The sequence below is a fragment of the Symphalangus syndactylus genome, chromosome 8, assembly GCF_028878055.3.
Source record: "Symphalangus syndactylus isolate Jambi chromosome 8, NHGRI_mSymSyn1-v2.1_pri, whole genome shotgun sequence".
Taxonomy (NCBI): Eukaryota; Metazoa; Chordata; class Mammalia; order Primates; family Hylobatidae; genus Symphalangus; species Symphalangus syndactylus.
In genome coordinates, this window is record NC_072430.2 from 60,158,247 (window position 1) to 60,182,904 (window position 24,658).

At 37.7% G+C, this 24,658-nt stretch overlaps 1 long non-coding RNA gene across 4 annotated transcripts in view; it reads left to right on the top strand.

The window, feature by feature from the left end:
* The first annotated feature begins 2,018 nt into the window (after positions 1–2,018).
* LOC129487848 (uncharacterized) overlaps positions 2,019–24,658 on the top strand; it is a 48,938-nt gene continuing 26,298 nt past the window's right edge. For 3 of the 4 annotated variants that reach the window (XR_008659483.1, XR_008659482.1, XR_008659484.1), the window contains exons 1-4: positions 2,019–3,474; positions 3,604–3,757; positions 3,948–4,037; positions 19,551–19,666. This is a non-coding gene — a long non-coding RNA (uncharacterized lncRNA). The remainder of the gene's footprint in view (positions 3,475–3,603; positions 3,758–3,947; positions 4,038–19,550; positions 19,667–24,658) is intronic. The other variant, XR_010122290.1, reaches the window with a different exon arrangement.

The window sequence follows — 24,658 nt, forward strand, 5'->3', positions numbered from 1 at the left end:
TAATAAATCCTTTTCTACCTCAATGAACCAGAGTAGATTCTGTTCTCTGTAACTGAACTCTGACCAACATAGCTACCTTTGGACAAAGTTTCTGGATTTTATTTTTTCAATATAATAATATCACTTAAGTATGAATTAATGTGGTAAAAATAGAACTGGGTACTAAGCACTCAAAAATAAAATGTATTACTTTTTTCTTTGTTCAAAATGGAAATAGTTTTATAGCTTTTGTTTTTAAAATGAAATAAACTTGGGCTCATAATCAAAATGTCAATAAAAGGAATAAGAAAGAAGGCAAAAGTTTATTTATAAACCATTTACCTGAGATAGTCTCCATTCTTTTTCTATGCCTGGACATGTATAATGCACATATTTTAGAAAAAAAAGAAAATAAAAATATTGCTCTGCAATATGCTTTTCACCTGATATTATGAATATATCATATTTATATTTATAGCTTATCCCCTATATTGAATATGCAAGTTGTTTTAATTTTCAGCTGGTATGGACAAAGCCAAAATAAACATTTTTATAAATGTCCATGCTTTTTTTGATTTATTTTGTTAGTGTAAATTTATAGTAGCAGAATTTCTAAGTCCATTTTAAAGGTTTTTGGTATGTATTTCCAGATAGGCCTTGGCAAAGATTGTATGTGTGTTCAAGGTCACCAGCAGCCATGCTAGTACCCCTTATGTTGCATGACACCAACTCTGTATGTAAAATGGTCCCAATAATCTGATGGGGAAACCCAGTATCTCATTTTGTGGTGGTGTTCTCTTCCTCTCCTCTTCCTTATCATTAAAATAAGTAAACAAACTGCTATGGTCTGAATGTTTGCCCCCTCCAAAACTCATGTTAAAATTTAATTGCCATTGTAACAGTATGACGGTGGCTCAACCCTATGGGGTGGGATTGATGCCATTATTAAGGGAGGAGTTTGGCCCTCTCTCCCTCTCTCCCACCCTTTCACCTTCTACCACGGGATGACACAGCAAGAAGGCCCTCACCAAATTTTGGCTCCTTGATCTCAGATTTTCCAGTCTCCAAAACAATGAGCCAGTAAATTTCTATTTATTATAAATTACCCAGTCTCAGGTATTCTGTTACAGCAACAAAAATGAGATAACGAAAATGAACTAAGACACAAATAAAACAAAAAAACAAGAAAGCAAAAAAAGCCTCCCCAAACTATTGTTTTGGTTGTCTATGTATATTTTATCTTCTCCCAAAAGATTACTATTTTATTCTTTTGGTTTCTTTAGTTCAGGATTATTATCCACACATGTTCCTTATCATGATGTTAAATGTAAATATGGGTTTAAAGCTGCAGTTAGCCTTAAAAGGAACAAAATCATGTCCTTTGCAGCAACATGGATGCAGCTGGAGGCCATTATCCTAAGTGAACTAACACAGAAACAATATACCACATGTTCTCACTTATAAGTGGAAGCTAAACACTGGCTACACACAGACACAAAGATGAAAACAATAGACACTGGGGATTCCAAAAGAAGTGGGGGAAAACTACCTCTTGGGTACTACGTTCACTATCTGGGTGATGAGATCAATAGAAGCCCGAACCTCAGCATCATGCAATGTATCCATGTAACAAACCTGCACATGTACCCCCGAATCTAAAAAAAAAAACAAATTCAAGCTGTAGTTATTCTTCAAGTGTTTTGAAATGTTTCTGAGGCTGAAACTGAATCAGATGGCATGTTTCACGTGTGTTTTGACTGTAATTTCTGTAGCATTTGCTATAGTGAGACTCTTAGAAATAGAAGGGGCCAGTGTCATACCCTTAAACATGGCTCATGGATGGCTGCTCCCTGGCAATCTGTATATGGTCTGTGTCTGTGCTATAAGTTATCGGAGCTTATTTGATTGCTACATCTGGATACACGAAGTCTCTCTTCAAACAACCACAGGGCTCATTGCTATTATTAATCTGTCTCTGTTGCCAGATTCATAGCTCCAGAGTAAGAAAATATTATCTGAGCAAATATTTAAGCAGAATTCTCTACACTGTTATGCTTCATTAAAAAAGAGTTTTCATTCAGTTTGTTCTGGAGTAAAGTGAAATGCTCCAAATATATGTACTCTCTGGTTTTCCCCAGCACTTTTTTTTCCACAGCAGGAAGACAAGAGCTTCTCAGGAAGAAAGGTTTTATGATGATAAGTTCTCATCTCTTATCCATGCCCCCTATCAGAATTTGGTCTGTGGCAGTAAAACACTGTGACTGAAATGTAATATAACACAATAGTTTGTGTACACACTTATAAGAAGTAGTTAAATATGGGTGACATTATTCTACCAATTGCCAAAGCATATACTTTGGATTGGCCACTCAACATTCAACTTCCACCTTATGTGCTTTCTTATGCTGCAGACATATTTAGCTATTTGGCTGGATTAGGAAGCATAAAAGTATAGTACATCTGTGCAGTATTCTGTGGCAATATGGTGCCAAGACTCTGATACTAAGTCATAGAGTCCTTCTTTCTTCTACCTCGGGTGTTCCTACTTACGCCTTGGTCGAATGTACATGGTACGTGTACATGGTATACAGAGCACCAGGTGTAAAAAGACTGTCAAAAATTGTTGGCTATTGAAATTATTGATATGAATAAGCTGTGTTGGTCCAATAAAATGGTGTGAATTAATGCAAAAACTCTAGGAAGAAGTGTTCCTAAAGTATTTAATCACTAACTTTTTTTTTTAACCTTTATTTTAAGTTCAGGGGTACAAGTGCAGGTTTGTTACATAGGTAAACACGTGTCATGGGGGTTTGTTGTACAGATTATTTCATCATCCAGGTATTAAGCCTAGTACCCACTTGTTGTTTTTCTGAATCCTCTCCCTTCTCCCACCCTCCACCCTCCAAAAGGCCCCAGTGTGTGTTGTTCTCCTCTATGTATCCATATGTTCTCATCATTTAGCTCCCACTTATAAGTAAGAATACGTGATATTTGGTTTTCTGTTCCTGTGTTAGTTTGCTAAGGATGATGGCCTCAGCTTCATCCATGTGCCTGCAAAGGACATGATCGCATTCTTTTTCGTGGCTTCATAGTATTCCATGGTGTGTACATTTTCCTTATCCAGGCTATCACTGATGGGCATTTAGGTTGATTCCATGACTTTGCTATTGTCAATAGTGCTGCAATGAACACATGCATGCATGGTACTTAATCACTAACATTTTTAAGGGTATTGGATAACTTGTCTTTCTGATGTGTTTGACATTGGCATAGATGATGTTTTTTCTTTTTTTCACAGACTTTTCAGAGATGAATAATGTTTTTTCTTAAAAGCAGTTGTTTGAGCGGCAGTGTCTTTCAGCTGGTCTTGTTTGTGTCAATAAATGTCTGTTGTTTATGTTACTATTGGTAACTGATCAGTGGAAGAAATGTTAATCAGCAAATGGAGAGTCCTGGAATGATAAGCCTTTCAACCTCTGATTTGGTTCCTCTCAGGTAAGGAAAAATGGGAGGCAATAAACCAGATTCCTTCTCTCTTAATAATTTTCTTCCTTACATTTTTACATCCATGCTAAGTGTAAAAATGACTGTTGCTAGCCCCTCCCACCACATTTTATATTACAGCTTTGTGGAATAAAGGCCATGGAGTCCTGTTCAAAGTCTCCAGAAAGGCTACACTGTCAGTGTCTTCAGGCAGATTAACCAGTCCTATCATTTAGTAACTTCAGTGAAAGTCGCCGCACGTTTTTGTCATGGATTTCTTGAGAATCCGTTGGAGGTGAGTCATATGTATTTTTTTTTTCAACACACATATTAAAGGAAAGCTACAATTTATTATTTTGGATCAAAAACTTGTGTTTAGAACTACAGATAAAAATATCAAACTTTTATCTTATTTTTAAAAATAGACATTTTATTATATTAAGAAAAAACATCTAGCTCTATCTTGTTATTTCTTTATCACAAAGAGAGAAGTGAAATCCGTATTTAAAAGGCTGTGGAACATTGTGCATCTAAAGTACTCAGCAAGTTATTCCCTAAAGCACTCCATATGATATGTAAATCTTTTGATCTTTCACATAATACATGACTACTATAAAGAATAATGAGTACAAGCTTGGAAAATACAATATTGACTGTCATGTAGTGCACTTAACCACAGTTATTATTTGCATGCCTTTGCAACATAACTAGAGGGGATACTTCTATGAATATGTTAAGAATATGCCAGTCTCTGCTAAAGAAAGATTTAATTGTATAAGAAAGATTTTTTCACCCCTTTTCCCTTCCTCTAGTTATTTTTTTTTTCAAAAAGCATTTTCTCAAGATAGAAAAAACTCTTTTGGAAAGGGTAGAATTGACTAGAACTTAAAAAGGGAAGCCCTGCTACTCCTTTGTTATTAATTACCATGGGATGAGTAAAATAACTTGGCTTTGCAAAGTATCACTCTATGATACCTTGCAGAAAGAATATTTAAATCATGATAAGCTGTTCTTTATGAAAATCTTTACTGAAAACTCAATTCAGCAATCTAAACAAAATTTCGTTCTGATGGTTTAGTTCGGAGAATAGTTGAATCAATGTTTTTGAATGTTTTAGAAATTACAAATACGGTTTGAACTTGTTCAATAGCATTTATTTGAAATAAACAAGCCATCACCTTTTTATACAGCAGTGAAAATTTTGATATTTGAATTCACTTGGTTTTAGTCAAAATAATGAGCTATTTTGCTGTGGCTGGTTGTGTTTATGATATGATAGGACCCGATTAGTTAATTCAGTCCTAAGAGTGCAGAACTGCTAGCTACGAACAAATGGCTCACTGGTAGAGGCAATATAATACATGATTTTAAAGTAGTTGTACAAATGGGAAGAAAAATTGATTTCCATGATGGAATATGTGATCCCAAGAAATTAGTATCTCAATCTACAGAGGGAAATGACTACATAAAACTCTGCTAGGACGCATGGAACTCTACTTGGATGCATGGCTATATTGAGCCATTTAAACTTCAGGTTTTAAGAGTATATGAAGAGATTTTGATTCTAAAATGTGTGTGCAAATGTAAAAAACCTAGAATATCTCATAAGATATTGAAAAGGAAGAACAAATTTGTAGGACTTCATCATCTGTTTTCACGACTTATTACAAAGCCACAGTGATCAAGACAGTATGGTTTTGGCATTTGGACAGATAAATAGGCAATGGAACAGAAGAGAAAGCCTCACATTTGTGGTCATTTGATTTTTGATAAAGGCACCAAAGCAGTCCAATGGGAGAAAGAAAGCCTTTTCAACGAATGGTGCCGAAATAACTGGATATTCATATGGGGGAAAAATAAGAACCTTGATTCTACATCACACCATACACAAAAATCAATTCAAGATAAAGAGTAAACCTGATTGTAAAAGTTAGAACTTTTAAAAATTTCAAGAATTATAGGCAAATATTTTGCAACCTGAGTGTAGGCAAAAGTTTCTTAGATAAACAGAATTTTGAGCAATGTAACACCGTTACTTCCTTATTTAAAGACAAATGACAATTTCCTTATTTAAGCCAACAAATGACAACGGAATGATTTAGTCTTAGAAAATTGTTCACAAATCATTGCAAAAGTTGGTAGTATTCAAACAGTAGCTGAGGCTGTCCTATGAACATAGAGATTGAAATTTCAAAAATGATGCAGCAAAATCCTTCCAGTGCTTGAAACACATCACCATTGAGCAATGATTCAATTCAAAGATGTTAACACTGAAAAGTAGCAAATTGGCAAATTAAAAGCAAGAATTTCTTTTTCAGATTGGCAAAATCAGAGTTAATGACAGTAAGGCCCTTCTAATGACATATGTTTATTTCAATGGTGAGTGTAAATTGCAAGATGAGATGTTTGTAAAATCTTTAGAAATTAACTATATTAGAGCATCTATTTTTGGTGTGATGAATGAAACACAAGTACCTTTGGAGACTTAGGTGTCTTGTGCTTCTGGTGGAGCTAATTCCATGATTGGAAAACATAAAGGTTTATAGACAACCTAAAAAAAGTATGTCCTGAAGTTTTTGCAATAAACTGCATTGTGCATCACAGAGACATCAACTGGCTTCAAAATATTTATTAGCTCAGTGTTTATCACTGTCTCGATATAGTAATTAAAACAATCAATAAAAAAATCACATAGCAAATATCATCTTCAGAGATTTTGTTTTGATAAAGAACAATATGTCAGGTTTCTTCTACATACAGAAGTCAGACGGCTTTCTAAAGGAAACTAACAAGACATGTAGACTTCTTTGTTTGTTTGTTTGTTTTTTGAGATGGAGTCTCTCTCTGTTGCTGGGTTTGGAGTGCAGTGGCACGATCTCAGCTCACTGCAACCTCCACCTCCCGAGTTCAAGCGATTCTTTTGCCTCAGCCTCCCGAGTAGCTGGGGCTACAGGTGCGTGCCACCATGCCCTGCTAATTTTTTGTATTTTTAGTAGACAAGAGGTTTCACCATGTTAGCTGAGATGGTCTTGATCTCCTGACCTCGTGATCTGCCCGCCTCAGCCTCCCAAAGTGTTGGGATTACAGGCATGAGCCACCATGCCTGGCCAATTTGTGCTCTTCAAAGATGCAATAAAAAATAGATTTTTAGATTTATTTTCTTTAGAAGTGAAGCCATGGATGTTAGATCCAGCTGGAAACAATGCTCAGTCAGCTGTGGAGGAAATTCAAATAGAACTCATTGAATCAAAATATAATGAGGAATGCAAATACAAATTTGAAAAAAGTGAAATAGCTGAGTGTGGGGATCAAAATAACTGAATTTCTTTTTTCAATAATGTGATCTGAAATGACAAAAGTACTGCTTTGTTTTCTAACATCTTATATAGTTAAAAGTGGTTTTGGTTCAGTAAGTAATATATTAGCAAAGTAAAGAAACAGAATTGATATGTTCAAGCAGAGACATTAGTATTAAACTTACTAACATCATACTGAACACTGGATTTTTAGTTAAACAACATCAAGCTTAGGTATGACATTGATTCATTCTTGGGTATATCAATTTCTTTTGTAAACTAGTTAATTTAAATGTTTTTTTCCTCCTATCAAGTAAAAGGTAGAGGTTAAATTTACTAAATCAACTTTTAAAATCAATTTAATTTTTTCAATCACTTTATTTTTGCTAGAAAAATCAGTTTTAAGTAATTTTAAAAATGCATTGCATTGCTATTGTTATTATATGTTAATAAATTGCTAACATTCATATATAGGTTATACATATACATATAGTAAGTTTTATACTTACTCTTTTTATACTTACTCTTTTAGTAAGTAAGTTTTATACTTTTTTTATGTGGAAAGCACAGATATTCATACAACACATAAACAAATATACAATATATCTGTGTTATTAAAATTTCTTAGAGTGAAGTAAATAGGAAAAAAGGGTCTAAAAAGGCTCCCTGGAAGGCCGATAATGTAAAAAAGATAGAGAAACATCATACTAAGGTATTATAAAAGTGTTTTGAAAAATATTCGTTCAAAGTCAAATCATTACAAAACAGAAAGGAATTGCTGTCTTACCCCAAATCAACAGTTAGGGAATTGTCTCTAAGTGAACTTATTGTTAATCTCTGAAAGGGCCTGGACTATGATTAATACATTAAATATTCGGATTATCCCAGTGGGAGGCCATTTATAAACACTTATTTTAAAACCTTAATCTTTCATTAAAAAAAAATTCAACATTGGCTGGACGTGGTGGCTCATGCCTGTAATCCCAGCACTTTGGGAGGCCAGGGTGGGCAGATCACCTGAGGTCAGGAGTTTGAGACCAGCCTGGCCAGCATGTGAAACCTCCGTCTCCACTAAAAATACAAAAATTAGCTGAGCATGGTGGCACTCCCTTGTAGTCTCAGCTACTTGGGAGGCTGAGACAGGATAATTGCTTTAACCCAGGAGACAGAGGTTGCAGTGAGCCAAGATCATGCCGCTACACTCCAGCCTGGGTGACAGAGTGAGATTCCATCTCAAAAAAAAAAAAATTAACATTTTTCAACACTGATTAGTTTCATGTAAATGATTCATTCATAAAAAGTAAATTATATACATTTCCCTTATAACAAATTATACCTTTTGAAACCTATTTTCACTCTATGTTTTATATATCAACGGACTGATTTTCTTTAGTAACTTAACTGTAACAGACTACACTTTCTACACAAATTTTTTTAGTTATCCAGTAGTTTATGGTAATTGGTCTAGCACTATAATTTTTTTTCTGGAGGGCATGTGGGGGTGGGGTGGTGATTAGAGGAGCCTAAAGGAATTTGTAAGGAAAAAAGAATTAATTCTAAACAAGAACAGTTTATGCATTTATTATACTGACAAGGATGATTTTTTATGAGTTATTGTTTGCTAAGTGCTGACAACGATTGTTGGTTGGTATAAAATATGTTTTAGTTAGTGTATTATACATGGGCCTCCTCAGTAACTTACCCTCCAAAAGGTAAAATAATCTTTTTAGAAATGAAATCATGCAGACATAGTGTCTTTAAAACAAAACTTTTTTTTTTTTTTTTTTTTTTTATACTTTAAGTTCTGGGAAACCTGTGCAGAACGTGCAGGTTTGTTACATAGGTACACATGTGCCATGGTGGTTTGCTGCACCCATCAACCTGTCACCTACATTAGGTGTTTCTTCTAATAGTATCCCTCCCCTAGCCAACCACCCACCAACAGGCCATGGTGTGTGATGTTCCACTCCCTGCGTCCATGTATTCTCATTGTTCAACTCCTACTTATGAGTGAGAACATGCAGTGTTTGGTTTTCTGTTCCTGTGTTAGTTTGCTGAGAATGATGCTTTCCAGCTTCATTCATGTCCCTGCAAAGGACATGAACTCATCCTTTTTGATGGCTGCATAGCATTCCATGGTATATATGTGCCACATTTTCTTTATCCAGTCTATTATTGATGAGCATTTGGGTTGGTTCCAAGTCTTTGCTGTTGTGAACAGTGCTGCAATAAACATGTGTGTATGTGTCTTTATAGTAGAATGATTTATAATCCTTTCGGTATTTACCTAGTAATGGGATTGCTGGGTCAAATGGTATTTCTGGTTCTAGATCCTTGAGGAATCATCACACTGCCTTCCACAATGGTTGAACTAATTTACACTCCCACCAACAGTGTAAAAGTGTTCCTATTTCTCCATGTCCTCTTCAGCATCTGTTGTTTCCTGACTTTTTAATGATCACCATTCTAACTGGCATGAGATGGTATTTCATTGTGGTTTTGATTTGCATTTCTCTAATGACCAGTAATGATGAGCTTACTTTCATATGTTTGCTGCCTGCATAAATGTCTTCTTTTGAAAAGTGTCTGTTCATATCCTTCACCCACTTTTTGATGGGGTTGTTTATTTTTCTTGTAAATTTGTTTAAGTTCTTTGTAGATTCTGGATATTAACCCTTTGTCAGATGGATAGATTGCAAAAATTTTTCTCCCATTCTGTAGGTTGCCTATTCATATGATGATAGTTTCTTTTGCTGAGCAGAAGCTCTTTAGTTTAATTAGATCCCATTTGTCAATTTTGGCTTTTGTTGCCATTGCTTTTGGTGTTTTAGTCATGAAGTCTTTGCCCATGCCTACGTCCTGAATGGTATTGCCTAGGTTTTCTTCTAGGGTTTTTATGGTTTTAGGTCTTACATTTAAGTCTTTAATTCATCTTTAGTTAATTTTTGTATAAGGTGTAAGGAAGGGGTCTAGTTTCAGTTTTCTGCATATGGCTAGCCAGTTTTCCCAACACCACTTATTAAATAGAGAATCCTTTCCCTATTGTTTGTTTGGGTCAGGTTTGTCAAACATCAGATGGTTGTAGATGTGTGGTGTTATTTCTGAGGCCTCTGTTCTGTTCCATTGGTCTATATATCTGTTTTGGTACCAGTACCATGCTGTTTTGGTTGCTATAGCCTTGTAGTATAGTTTGAATTCAGGTTGTGTGATGCCTCCAGCTTTGTTCATTTTGCTTAGGATTGTCTTGGCTATGTGGGCTCTTTTTTCATTCCATATGACATTTAAAGTAGTTTTTTCTAATTCCGTGATGAAAGTCAATGGTAGCTTGATGGGAATAGGATTGAATCTATAAATTACTTTGGGCATTATAGCCATTTTCACAATACTGATTCTTCCTATCCATGAGCATGGAATGTTTTTCCATTTGTTTGCGTCCTCTCTTATTTCCTTGAACAGTGGTCTGTAGTTCTCCTTGAAGAGGTCCTTCACATCCCTTGTAAGTTGGATTCCTAGGTATTCTATTCTCTGAAGCAATTGTGAATGGGAGTTCACTCATGATTTGGCTCTCTGTTTATCTGTTCTTGGAGTATAGGAATGCTTGTGATTTTTGCACATTGATTTTGTATCCTAGGACTTTGCTGAAGTTGCTTATCAGCTTGAGGAGATTATGGGCTGAGACAATAGGGTTTTCTAAATATACAATCATGTCATCTGCAAACAGAGATAATTTGACTTCCTCTCTTCCTATTTGAATACCCTTTATTTCTTTCTCTTGCCTGATTGCCCTGGCCAGAACTTCCAATACTGTGTTGAATAGGAGTGGTGAGACAGGGCATCATTGTGTTGTGCTAGTGTTCAAAGGGGATGCTTCCAGCTTTTGCCCATTTAGTATGATATTGGCTGTGGTTTTGTCATAAATAGCTCTTATAATTTTGAGATATGTCACATCAATACCTAGCTTATTGAGTGTTTTTAGCATAAGAGGTGTTGAATTTTATCAAAGGCCTTTTCTGCATCTATTGAGGTAATCATGTGGTTTTTGTCTTTGGTTCTCTTTATGTGATGGATTACATTTATTGATTTGCGTATGTCGAACCAGTCTTGGATCCCAGAGATGAAGCCAACTTGATTGTGGTGGATATGCTTTTTGATGTGCTCCTGGATTTGGTTTGCCAATATTCTATTGAGGATTTTTTGCATCCATGTTCATCAGAGATATTGGCCTGAAATTTTCTTTTTTTGTTGTGTCTCTACCAGGTTTTGGTATCAGGATGACGCTGGCCTCATAAAATGAGTTAGGGAACAGTTCCTCTTTTTCTATTGTTTGGAATAGTTTCAGAAGGAATGGTACCAGCTCCTCTCTGTACCTCTGGTAGAATTCAGCTGTGAATCCATCTGGTCCTGGGCTTTTTTCGGATGGTAGGCTATTAATTACTGCCTCAATTTCAGAACTTGTTATTGGTCTATTCAGGGATTCAAGTTCTTCCTGGTTTAGTTTTGGGAGGGTGTATGTGTTTGGGAATTTATCCATTTCTTCTAGATTTTCTAGTTGATTTGCATAGAGGTGTTTATAGTGTTCTCTGATAGTAGTTTATATTTCTGTGGGATGGTAATGATATCCCCTTTATCTTTTTTCATTCTGTCTATTTGATTCTTCTCTCTTTTCTTCTTTATTTGTCTGGCTAGATCCTGTTTGCTTGGGTATCACCAGCACAGCCTGCAGAACCACAAATATTGCAGAGTGGCAAATGTTACTGCCTGATCATTCCTCTGGAAGCTTCGTCTCAGAGGGGCATCCGGCTGTATGAGGTGTCAGTCAGCCCCTACTGGGAGGTGCCTCCCAGTTAGGCTACTTGGGGGTCAGGGACCCACTTGAGGAGGCAGTCTGTCCATTCTCAGATCTCAAACTCCATACAGGGACATTTAAGTCTGCAGAAGTTTCTGCTGCCTTTTGTTCAACTATGCCCTGCCCTCAGAGGTGGAGTCTACAGAGGCAGGCAGGCCTCCTTGAGCTGCGGGGGGCTCCACCCAGTTCGAGCTTCCCTGCCACTTTGTTTACCTACTCAAGCCCCAGAAATGGTGGGTGCCCCTCCCCCAGCCTCACTGCCACCTTGCAGTTCCTTCTCAGACTGCTGTGCTAGCAGTGAGCAAGGCTCCATGGCCGTGGGACCCTCTGAGCCAGGCGTGGGATATAATCTCCTGGTGTGCCATTTGCTAAGACCATTGGAAAAGTGCAGTATTAAGGTGGGAGTGACCCAATTTTCTAGGTGCTGTCTGTCACGGCTTCCCTTGGCTAGGAAAGGGAATTCCCCGACCCCTTGCACTTCCCGGGTGAGGCAGTGCCTGGCCTTGCTTTGGCTCATGGTCTGTGGGGTGCACCCACTGTCCTGCATCCACTGTCCAACAAGCCCCAGTGCGATGAACCCAGCACCTCCGTTGGAAATGCAGAAATCACCTGTCTTCTGTGTCACTCATGCTAGGAACTGTAGACTGGAGCTGTTCCTATTCGGCCATCTTGGAACCTCCAAGAAAAGAATTTTCAACCCAGAATTTCATATCCAGCCAAATTAAGCTTCATAAGTGAAGGGGAACTAAAATCCTTTACAGACAAGCAAATGCTGAGAGATTTTGTCACCACCAGGCCTGCCTTACAGAGCTCCTGAAGGAAGCACTAAACATGGAAAGGAACAGCCGGTACCAGCCACTGAAAAAACATGCCATCGATGCTAGGAAGAAACTGCATCAACTAATGAGCAAAATAACCAGCTAACATCATAATGACAGAATCAAATTCACACATAACAATATTAATCTTAAATGTAAATGGGCTAAATGCTCCAATTAAAAGACACAGACTGGCAAATTGGATAAAGAGTCAAGACCCATTAGTGTGCTGTATTCAGGAGACCCATCTCTTATGCAGAGACACACACAGGCTCAAAATAAAGGGATGGAGGAAGATCTACCAAGCAAATGGAAAACAAAAAAAAGCAGGGGTTGCAATCCTAGTCTCTGATAAAACAGACTTTAAACCAACAAAGATCAGAACAGACAAGGCCATTACATAATGGTAAAGGGATCAATTCAACAAGAAGAACTAACCTAAATCTACATGCACCCAACACAGGAGCACCCAGATTCATAAAGCAAGTCCTTAGTAACCTACAAAGAGACTTAGACTCCCACACAATAATAATGGGAGACTTTAACACCCCACTGTCAACATTAGACAGATCAATGAGACAGAAAATTAAGAAGGATATCCAGGAATTGAACTCAGTTCTGCACCAAGCAGACCTAACAGACATCTACAGAACTCTCCACCCCAAATCAACAGAATATACATTCTTCTCAGCATTATATCACACTTATTCCAAAATTGACCACATATTTGGAAGTAAAGCACTCCTCAGCAAATGTAAAAGAATGGAAATTATAACAACCTGTCTCTCAGACCACAGTGCAATCAAACTAGAACTCAGGATTAAGAAACTCACTCAAAACTGCTCAACTACATGGAAACTGAACAACCTGCTCCTGAATGACTACTGGGTAGATAACGAAATGAAGGCAGAAATAAAGATGTTCTTTGAAACCAATGAGAACAATGACACAACATACCAGAATCTCTGGGACACATTTAAAGCAGTGTGTAGAGGGAAATTTATAGCACTAAATGCCCACGAGAGAAAGCAGAAAAGATCAAAAATTGACACCCTAACATCACAATTAAAAGAACTAGAGAAGCAAGAGCAAACACATTCAAAAGCTAGCAGAAGGCAACAAATAACTAAGATGAGAGCAGAAATGAAGGAGATAGAGACACAAAAAACTCTTCAAAAAATCAATGAATCCAGGAGCTGTTTTTTGGAAAAGATCAACAAAGTTGATAGACTACTAGCAAGACTAATAAAGAAGAAAATAGAGAAGAATCAAATAGATGCAATAAAAAATGATAAAGGGGATATCACCACTGATCCCACAGAGATACAAACTACCATCAGAGAATACTATAAACATCTCTATGCAAATAAACTAGAAAATCTAGAAGAAATGGATAAATTCCTGGACACATACACCCTCCCAAGACTAAACCAGGGTGAAGTTGAATCCTTGAATATACCAATAACAGGCTCTGAAATTGAGGCAATAATTAAGAGGCTACCAACCAAAAAAAGCGCAGGTCCAGACGGATTCACAGCCGAATTCTACCAGAGGTACAAGGAGGAGCTGGTACCATTCCTTCTGAAACTATTCCAATCAATAGAAAAAGAGGGAATCCTCCCTAACTCATTTTATGAGGCCAGCATCATCCTGATACCAAAGCCTGGCAGAGACACAACAAAAAAGAGAATTTTAGACCAATATCCCTGATGAACATCCATGCAAAAATCCTCAATAAAATACTGGCAAACCGAATCCAGCAGCACATCAAAAAGCTTATCCACCATGATCAAGTGGGGTTCATCCCTGGGATGCAAGGCTCATTCAACATATGCAAATCAATAAATGTAATCTATCATATAAACAGAACCAACAACAAAAACCACATGATTATCTCAATAGATGCAGAAAAGGCCTTTGACAAAATTCAGCAGCCCTTCATGCTAAAAACTTTCAATTAATTAGGTATTGATGTGACATATCTCAAAATTATAAGAGTGATTTATGACAAACCCACAGCCAATATCATACTGAATGGGCAAAAACTGGAAGCATTCCCTTTGAAAACTGGCACAAGACAGGGATGCCGTCTCTCACCACTCCTATTCAACATAGTGTTGGAAGTTCTGGCCAGGGCAATCAGGCAGGTGAAAGAAATAAAGGGTATTCAGTTAGGAAAAGAGGAAGTCAAACAGTCCCTGTTTGCAGATGACATGATTGTATATTTAGAAAACCCTATTGTCTCAGCCCATAATCTCCTTAAGCTGATAAGCAACTTCAGCAAAGTCTCAGGATACAAAATCAATGTGCAAAAATCACAAGTATTACTATACACCAATAACAGACAAACAGAGAGCCAAATCATGAGTGAACTCCCATTCACAATTGCTTCAAAGAGAATAAAATACCTAGGAATCCAACTTGTAAGGGATGTGAAGGACCTCTTCAAGGATAACTACAAACCACTGCTCAGTGAAATAAAAGAGGACACAGACAAATGGAAGAACATTCCATGCTCATGGGTAGGAAGAATCAATATTGTGAAAATGGCCATACTGCCCAAGGTAATTTATAGATTCAATGCCATCCCCATGAAGCTACCAATAACTTTCTTCACAGAATTGGAAAAAACTACTTTAAAGTTCACATGGAACCAAAAAAGAGCCCACATAGCCAAGACAATCCTAAGCCAAAAGAACAAAGCTGGAGACATCATGCTACCTGACTTCAAACTATACTACAAGGCTGCAGTAACCAAAACAGCATGGTACCGGTTCCAAAACAGAGATACAGACCAATGGAACAGAACAGAGCCCTCAGAAATAATACCACACATCTACAACCATCTGATCTTTGACAAACCTGACAAAAACAAGAAATGGGGAAAGGATTCCCTGTTTAATAAATGATGCTGGGAAAACTGGCTAGCCATATGTAGAAAGCTGAAACTGGATCCCTTCCTTACACATTACACAAAAATTAATTCAAGATGGATTAAAGGCTTAAATGTTAGACCTAAAACCATAAAAACCCTAGAAGAAAACCTAGGCAATACCATTCAGGACATAGGCGTGGGCAAGGACTTCATGTCTAAAACACCAAAAGCAATGGCAACAAAAGCCAAAATTGACAAATGGGATCTAATTAAACTAAAGAGCTTCTGCACAGCAAAAGAAACTACCATCAGAGTGAACAGGCAACCTACAGAATGGGAGAAAATTTTTGCAACCTACTCATCTGACAAAGGGCAAATATCCAGAATCTACAATGAACTCAAACAAATTTACAAGAATAAAACAAACAACCCCATCAAAAAGTGGGCAAAGGACATGAACAGACACTTCTCAAAAGAAGACATTTATGCAGCCAAAAAACACATGAAGAAATGCTCCTCATCACTGGCCATCAGAGAAATGCAAATCAAAACCACAGTGAGATACCATCTCACACCAGTTAGAATGGCCATCATTAAAAAATCAGGGAACAACAGGTGCTGGAGAGGATGTGGAGAAATAGGAACACTTTTACACTGTTGGTGGGACTGTAAACTAGTTCAACCATTGTGGAAGTCAGTGTGGCGATTCCTCAGGGATCTAGAACTAGAAATACCATTTGACACAGCCATCCCATTACTGGGTATATACCCAAAGGACTATAAATCATGCTGCTATAAAGACACATGCACACGTATGTTTATTGCGGCACTATTCACAATAGCAAAGAGTTGGAACCAACCCAAATGTCCAACAACGATAGACTGGATTAAGAAAATGTGACACATATACACCATGGAATACTATGCAGCCATAAAAAATGATGAGTTCATGTCCTTTGTAGGGACATGGATGAAATTGGAAAACATCATTCTCAGTAAACTATCGCAAGGACAAAAAACCAAACACCGCATGTTCTCACTCATAGGTGGGAATTGTACAATGAGAACTCATGGACACAGGAAGGGGAACATCACACTCCGGGGACTGTTGTGGGGTTGGGGGAGGGGGGAGGGACAGCATTAGGAGATATACCTAATGCTAAATGACGAGTTAATGGGTGCAGGAAATCAACATGGCACATGGATACATATGTAACAAACCTGCACATTGTGCACATGTACCCTAAAACCTAAAGTATAATAATAAAAACAAAAACAAAAACAAAACAAAACAAAAAGAAGACATTTATGCAGCCAACAGACACATGGAAAAATGCCCATCATCACTGGCCATCAGAGAAATGCAAATTAAAAGCACAATGAGATACCACCTCACACCAGTTAGAATGGCGATCATTAAAAAGTCAGGAAATAACAGGTGCTGGAGAGGATGTGGAGCAATAGGAACACTTTTACACTGTTGGTGAGACTGTAAACTAGTTCAACCATTGTAGAAGACAGTGTGGCAATTCCTCAAGGATCTAGAACTAGAAATACCATTTGACCCAGCCATCCCATTACTGGGTATATACCCAAAGAATTATAAATCATGCTGCTGTAAAGACACATGCACATGTATGTTTATTGTGGTGCCATTCACAATAGCAAAGACCTGGAACCAACCCAAATGTCCATCAATGATAGACTGGATTAAGAAAATGTGGCACTTATACACCATGGAATACTATGCAGCCATAAAAAAGGATGAGTTCATGTCTTTTGTAGGGACATGGATGAAATTGGAAACCATCATTCTGAGCAAATTATTGCAAGGACAGAAAACCAAACACTGCATGTTCTCAGTCATAGGTGGGAACTGAACAATGAGAAAACTTGGACACAGGGTGGGGAACATCACACACTGGGGCCTGTTGTGGGGTTGGGGGAGGGGGAGGGATATCATTAGGAGATATACCTCATGTAAATGACCAGTTAATGGGTGCAGCACACCAACATGGCACATGTATACATATGTAACAAACCTGCACATTGTGCACATGTACCCTAGAACTTCAAGTATAATAATAATTAAAAAAAAATTCTTTAAGAATGTTGAATATTTGCCCCCACTCTCTTCTGGCTTGTGGGGTTTCTGCAGAGAGATCCACCGTTAGTCTGACGGGCTTCCCCTTGTGGGTAACCCGACCTTTCTCTCTGGCTGCCCTTAATATTTTTTCCTTCATTTCAGCCTTGGTGAATCTGACGATTACGTGTGTTGGGATTGCTTTTCTCAAGGAGTGTCTTTGTGTTGTTCTCTGTATTTCCTGAATTTGAATGTCGGTTTGTCTTGCTAGGTTGGAGAACTTCTCCTGGATAATATCCTGAAGTGTGTTTTCCAAGTTGGTTCCATTCTCCCTGTCACTTTCAGGCATACTAATCCAACATAGGTTTGGTCTTTTCACATAATCCCTTATTTCTTGGAGGCTTTGTTCATTCCTTTTCATTCTTCTTTCTTTAATCTTGTCTTCACGCTTTATTTCATTAAGTTGATCTTCAATCTCTGATATCCTTTCTTCCACTTGATCGATTTGGCTGTTGATACTTGTGTATCACGAAGTTCTCGTGCTGTGTTTTTCGGCTTCATCAGGTCATTTATGTTCTTCTCTAAACTGGTTATTCTAGTTAGCAGTTCCTCTAACCTTTTATCAAGAGTCTTAACTTCCTTGCATTGGGTTAGAAGATGCTCCTTTAGCTCGGAGGAGTTTGTTATTATCTACCTTCTGAAGCCTACTTCTGTCAATTCATCAAACTCATTCTCTGTCCAGTTTTGTTCCCTTGCTGCTGAGGAGTTGTGATCCTTGCCAGCCACCTCACAAAACTTTTTATATTGTGGTTTTTAAAGCCAGATGGTGTAGACAGAGGGCAATTTCATATACAAGTTTTCTCATTCATAAATGTTTTACAATTTCTCTTCTATTTGATGACATATTAAATAAGAGTGTCTGTGAGGATAACATAATACTATGTTATCCTTCTAAAAAGGCCAGTTCATTCCATTTTACCTTCTAAATTATCCTTAAAGAGATTTTTTTAAAACAGCAAGATTAGCAAACTTCCCCCTGCATTCTTTTAAAGTCAGGACTTTTATAACTATTGATTTCTTTCAATACTTTACTATTTATACTATTATGCCATCAGATTTCCCGTCATTACAATTTCCTGTTGTAAAATCAAGTGGTCACTGGGTAAATTTTTTAAATTTTTAACTTTTATGTTAGGTTCAGGAGTACATCTGCAGATTTGCTATATAGGTAAACTCATGTCACAGGAGTTTGTTGTACAGATTATTTCATCACCCAGGTACTAAGCCCAGTACCCAATAGTTATTTTTCTAATCCTCTTCCTCTTCCCACCCTCCATACTCAAGCAGGCCCTAGTGTCTGTTGTTCCCCTCCTTGTGTCCATGTGTTCTCATCATTTAGCTTCCACTTGTAAGTGAAAACAGGCAGTATTTGTTTTTTTGTTCCTGCGTTAGTTTGCTAAGGATAATGGCCTCCAGCTCCATCCATGTTCCTGCCAAAGACATGATCTCACTCTTTTTTATGGCTGCATAGTATTCCATGGTGTATATGTACTGCATTTTATTTATCCAATCTGCCATTAATGGGCATTTAGGTTGATTCCATGTCTTTGCTATTGTAAATAGTGCTGCAATTAACATACATGTGCATGCATTTTTATGGTAGAATGATTTATATTCCTTTAGGTACATGCCCAGTAATGGGATTGCTGGGTTGAATGATAGTTCTGTTTTTAGCTCTGTGAGGAATCGCTACTGCTTTCTGCAGTAGTTGAACCAATTTATACTCCCACCAACAGTGTATAAGTGTTTCCTTTGGCAAACTTTTGCCAAGTCACCCAAAACCTAGAAGCCTAAAGAACAATTTGAATCTCTAAGCAAATTTTCAGTTATGTTTCAATCATTGAAAACATTTGGATGCTGCTGCTGACCCAGGGCCTTATTATTAACTTGAGACACATCTAGCAAAGGACTAAAATCACGTGCAGAGAAAGTTTGTGCAAGAATGTTGACACTAACGTTGGTTCTTCCTCAATCTAGCTTTAGTCCTCATCTGAGAAAAAAACAAACAAACAAAAAATTCATTTGTAAAATGTGACCTTTGTTCAATCCGACAAACTTATTTTGATTCATTTCAGAGTTGTATTCTAAAAAATTTTCTAAATTTAGAAAGAAAAGATTCAGAGTCATGAAGCCATCTTTTGAGGAACTTCTTGGACCATGTATTTGGAGCAGTATCTCCCAACTCTTTCAGCTGCTATACCCTTGAAACTGGGAGCCATAGAAAAGGTAAATAGTAAGATTTAAGGCCGAGGTCTCATGTCTGGGGTTAGATTCTAGATTTGCTTGCCACAGTGATGGAATTCTGCTTTTTAAAATATCCAGTTGCAAGACCCTGAGGCTGGATCTCATAAATGGGGACACAAAAGATCTGTAGCATATACGAGTCCTCTGTGTGTGTCTTGTATATTTCTATTACAAGGATCCATTTTTGTGTGTTTTTGTACCTATGCACTTTCCTGACCCCAAATCTGAAAGAGAGACAATTTAAAGCCTATTTATATCAAATCATTTGAATATTTAGAAAAATAAAAATGTATCCATTGCTACAAACTCTGGGCGTGAGAAAACATTCATTCTGGTTTGTCCTGTTAATTTTAAAATGTCTCGTTATCACAGAAAATGTCACTTTGTAAACTCTTTCTAGTATTCGTAAGATGCAGAACACTTTCTAGAAGGAATACAAACAAATCTTATGCATGTTTATATATCACAGTGTTTTCAGGACTCAACTTCCTTTGGAGAAGACTTTTTTTTTGTTTTGAATAAACTCATAATTACACCAACAAACACTACTTTCACTGTAGCAATGAAACAGGTGGATATCCAGATGCACCCACTGGAAAATTGAAAAAAACAACCACCAAGATCCAAATTTCTCTGTTTGTTTGTATGTTTGTTTGTTTGAAAAAAGACAAGGTGTTGGAAGGTTGAGATTAGAAAGTGTAAATTAGATCTCATCAAGGTTAGGGAGGAAAATATTCTGGATAAGTCTATTGTTTTGCTTATGCAAACAGAAAAATTAAGAAAAAATTATATTCCAGCTTGAAACTGGTTATACTTTGATCTAATCTCATCTTTTCTGACATATTTGAAGAGTTCAGCCCATCTGACAACTGATTGGGTAGAAGTTAAGTTGCTTTAACAAAGAAGTCTTAAATACAGCAGCTTAAAAAAGAGTGTTCTGGAGAGAGCACTCCCCAGTGGTAAGACAGTTTCTATTCCATAAGGTCATTCAGGAACCCATACTGTTGTTCTGCCATCCTTTGGGGTCCTTGTTTGCGCAATCAAAGCTGGCTTGTGGTTACATCCATGTTCCAGCTTATAGGAATGGGAGAGGCATACAGGGCCAAGTGGCTTGTCTTTAAATTTGGAGATCTCAAGAGTTGCACACCTCTTATTGGCCTGAACTTAGTCACATAGCCACACCCACATGCAAGGGAGGCTGACAATATAGTCTTTAGCTGGGCGCCTACGTACTTGGTTTAAACTCCAGTACTGTAGAATGGGAGAACAAAATTTTGTGGACAACCAGCAATTTTTTTAGTCTTTGTGGGATACTCTGATACAAGCACTATAATGCTGAGCTTGAACTCATGGCTTAATAAATGAATGGTTAAACTGCACTAATGGTCATATTGCAGAATAAGGGAAATAGAATACAATCTATTTCAAATGAATCTTCTTCAGAGATGGAGTAATGCATAAAGATAGTAAAAGACCTACAGCTTAAATAACCACATTTGTTTAAAAGGTGATGTATTGCAAGACAAATGAAAGTCAGTTGCTTTACCATGCCTCTATCCAAATGAAAATAAGGTCACCCCTGATTCTGAGAAGTTCATATAGGAAAGGGAAAGAATTCTAATTAGGATTAAGAACATTATCTCTCTTCAAATGTCTGCAAGCATACAATATTAGTTCTGTCTATGGCTATACCTATAATTTTGCAATATGACTTTTCTTTTAAAGGAGGAAACAATTTGGTAAACTGATAACTAATTTAGATAATGCTAATTGTATTGGGTGGAAGATGATTAGGAAAGTTATAAAAGAAACCTCCAGTGTGCTCTGCATGGGATATTATGGAAAACATGAATATTGTGTAAAGCTGTCATCCCTTCCCCTAAAGAGAGATGATTCCTGGATGTGCTTGTATTATACAACATCAGAAGAAAAGGAACTGGGGGCAGGGGTGGAGGACATAATAGTTATGCTGATTTGGGATACTTTGGAACCCCTCTTTAATTCCCTTCTGTGAATGGTGCATGTGTGCTTGTACACACATGTGACTTAATTGTGTAACATCATCACCTGGCTTTATATCAAAAATCATGCTTTGCATGTGGATTATCAGTATAAATTTACTTCTTTCTTAGTGAAATACAGATAGACTTTCTTACTAAGTAAACCCTCTTGATCGTAGCTATGCCTACAATTTGCTGCCTTAGAATATTGTGGAACTTATATACCCTTGTTGTGGAAGAGTTGCTCTTATCAATCAGTTTTTGGAGGGCTAGTCCAATATTTGTTTCCCATTAGGTATGCATAATATATATGATGGTTAATTTTACATGTCAACTTGACTGGATTAAGGGATACCTAGGTAGCTGGTACTATGGCTTGAGTGTCACTGCCAAAACTCATGTTGAAATTTAATTGCCACTGTGACAGTATTGGGAGGTGGATTTTGTTCTTTTTTTTAACTTTTATTTTAAGTTTAGAGATACATGTGCAGGCTTGTTATATAGGTAACCTTGTGTCATGGGGGTTTGTTGTACAGATTATTTAATCACCCAGATATTAAGCCTGGTACCAATTAGTTGTTTTTCTTTATCCTCCCTCTCCTCCCACCCTTCACTCTCCAGTAGGCCCCAGTCTCTGTTGTTTCCCTCTATGTGTCCATGTGTTCTCATCATTTGCCTCCCACTTGTAAGTGAGAACATGCAGTGTTTGGTTTTCTCTTCCTGCATTTGTTTGCTAAGGACAATGGCCTCCAGCTCCATCCATGTCCCTGCAAATGATACGATCTCATTCTTTATTATGGCTGCATAGTATTACATGGTATATTTACCACATTTCTTTATCCAGTCTGTCATCGATAGGCTTTTAGGTTGATTTCAAATCTTTGCTATTGTGAGTCGTGTTTCAATTGACATGCATGTGTACGTGTCTTTATAATAGAACAATTTATATTCCTTTGGGTATATACCCAGTGATGAGATTGCTGTGTTGAATGGTATTTCTGTCTTTAGGTCTTTGAGGAATCATCACACTGTTTTCCACAATGGTTGAACTAATTTACACTAACAGATTGGGTTTTTAAGGAGTGATTAGGTCATGGGTGCACCACCCTTGTGAATGGGTCAATGCCTTTATTGTGGGAGAGGGTTAGTTATTGTTTTGTTGTAAAAGTGTGTTGTTTCACATGTGTGTCCTCCTTACCCTTTCACCCTTCCACCATGTTTTGATGCAGCAAGAAGGCTTTCACTTAATGCTGAGCAGACATCACTGCCACGCTTTTGGACTTCTCAGCCTCCAGAACTAAACTTCTTTTATTTATAAATTACTCAGTCTGTGGTATCCTGTTATAGCAACAGAAAATTGGCTAAGAGTGCTGGTATAGCATTATTTCTGTGTGTGTATCTATGAGGGTGTTTCTGGAGGAGACTGGGGTATGAATTGGTGGACTGAATGGGAAAGACCTGCCCTTAATGTGGGTGCCACCATCCAATCAGCTGAGGACCTGGGTAGAACAAAAAGGAAGAGGAAAGATAAATTCTCTCTCTACCCTGGAGCTGGGACACCCTTTGTCTCCTGACCTCAGATATCAGAACTCCAGATTCTCCAATTCTCTGGTGCCAGAGAATTGCAACAGAGGCCACCCATGTTCTGAAGCCTTTGGCCTCTCAGACTGAGAGTTACAACATTGGCTTCCCTAGATATGAGGCCTTTGGACTTGGCCTGAGCCACACTATTGGACTCCTTGGTTCTCCAGTTCGCGGATGACCTGTTGAGGGACTTTTAGCCGCTATAGTCACATGAGCCAACTCCCTTAATAAATGCCCTCTCGTGTATCTATTTATCTATGTATTCTATTGATGTTGTCTCTGACTAATACAGTGTGCTAATCTCCAGAAGTATGGTATGCTATACAGAATCTGTTTGGTATTATTTGGGGTAATCATATTTTCTTCATGTCATGTTATAGTCAACAGTGAAGATATGGTAACTGTCCCATGAGCACTCAATCAAGCAAAAGATATGTCTTTTAACTTCTAAAATTCAAACCAAACAATCCGTCTGAACTAGTGATTTTCTGTTCTTCCCCTCCTCACATGCTGATCCATTCTCCACTCTTTTCTGCCTTGCTTTGTGCCATGGGAGGATCATATCTCCCAAGCTCCCTTGCTCATGGTCTTCTGGTTAGACTTAGCTAATCTTTGGAGCTCAGAGGATGAGAGTTATAGTTTGGGGTAGTTCTTCCTGGCTCTCTCCTTCTTTCCAGGCTCTATATCAGGCTACAGCTGGCTCTCTCTATGAACACAACTCCCACTGTGTGTCCCTTTTCTGCTGTTTTATCTCTCATTGTGTTCTTGTAACCTTATTTCTTCTCTTTGACCTTTCAGTTTTGAGGTGGTAACAGCTTTCCACTGTAGCAAGTGTCTGAGTACCTCACCATCTGTTGTTAATCCCATAAACCACCCCATACCTTTATAAGTAATACTTTTCTTAAGGTTTTTTTATTGGAACCACTTGGGGTGAATTTTATTTCCTGCCACACCATGACAGGGAAGGTAGCAGACAAGCTTTTGTGTTGATCTCCATTCAGTAGATTCTGGAAAGAGTTATCCATGCTTACTCTGTCTAGTTTCCTTTATTTATTTCTCTCTTGAACTCATTCCAACTAGTCACTGCCCCATCACTTCACTGAATCTGCCCTTGCCAAAGTCACCAAGCATATTAATTAATAAAATCCAGTGGTCATTTCTCAGCCTTCATCTTACTTGTTCTTTCAGCTGCATTGGACACACTTAACCATTCCATCCTCCTTGAAATCTTCTTTTCACTTGGCTTTCTAGACCTCACACTCTACTGACTTTTCCAACATCTCATTAGCCAGTCTTCTTAGTATCCTTTGCTGGATCCTCCTTGTGACAGAGCCTGGAAAGCTATTTACCAAGCCTGCTTTCTACTTTTTTATGGACACTTATTTAGAAT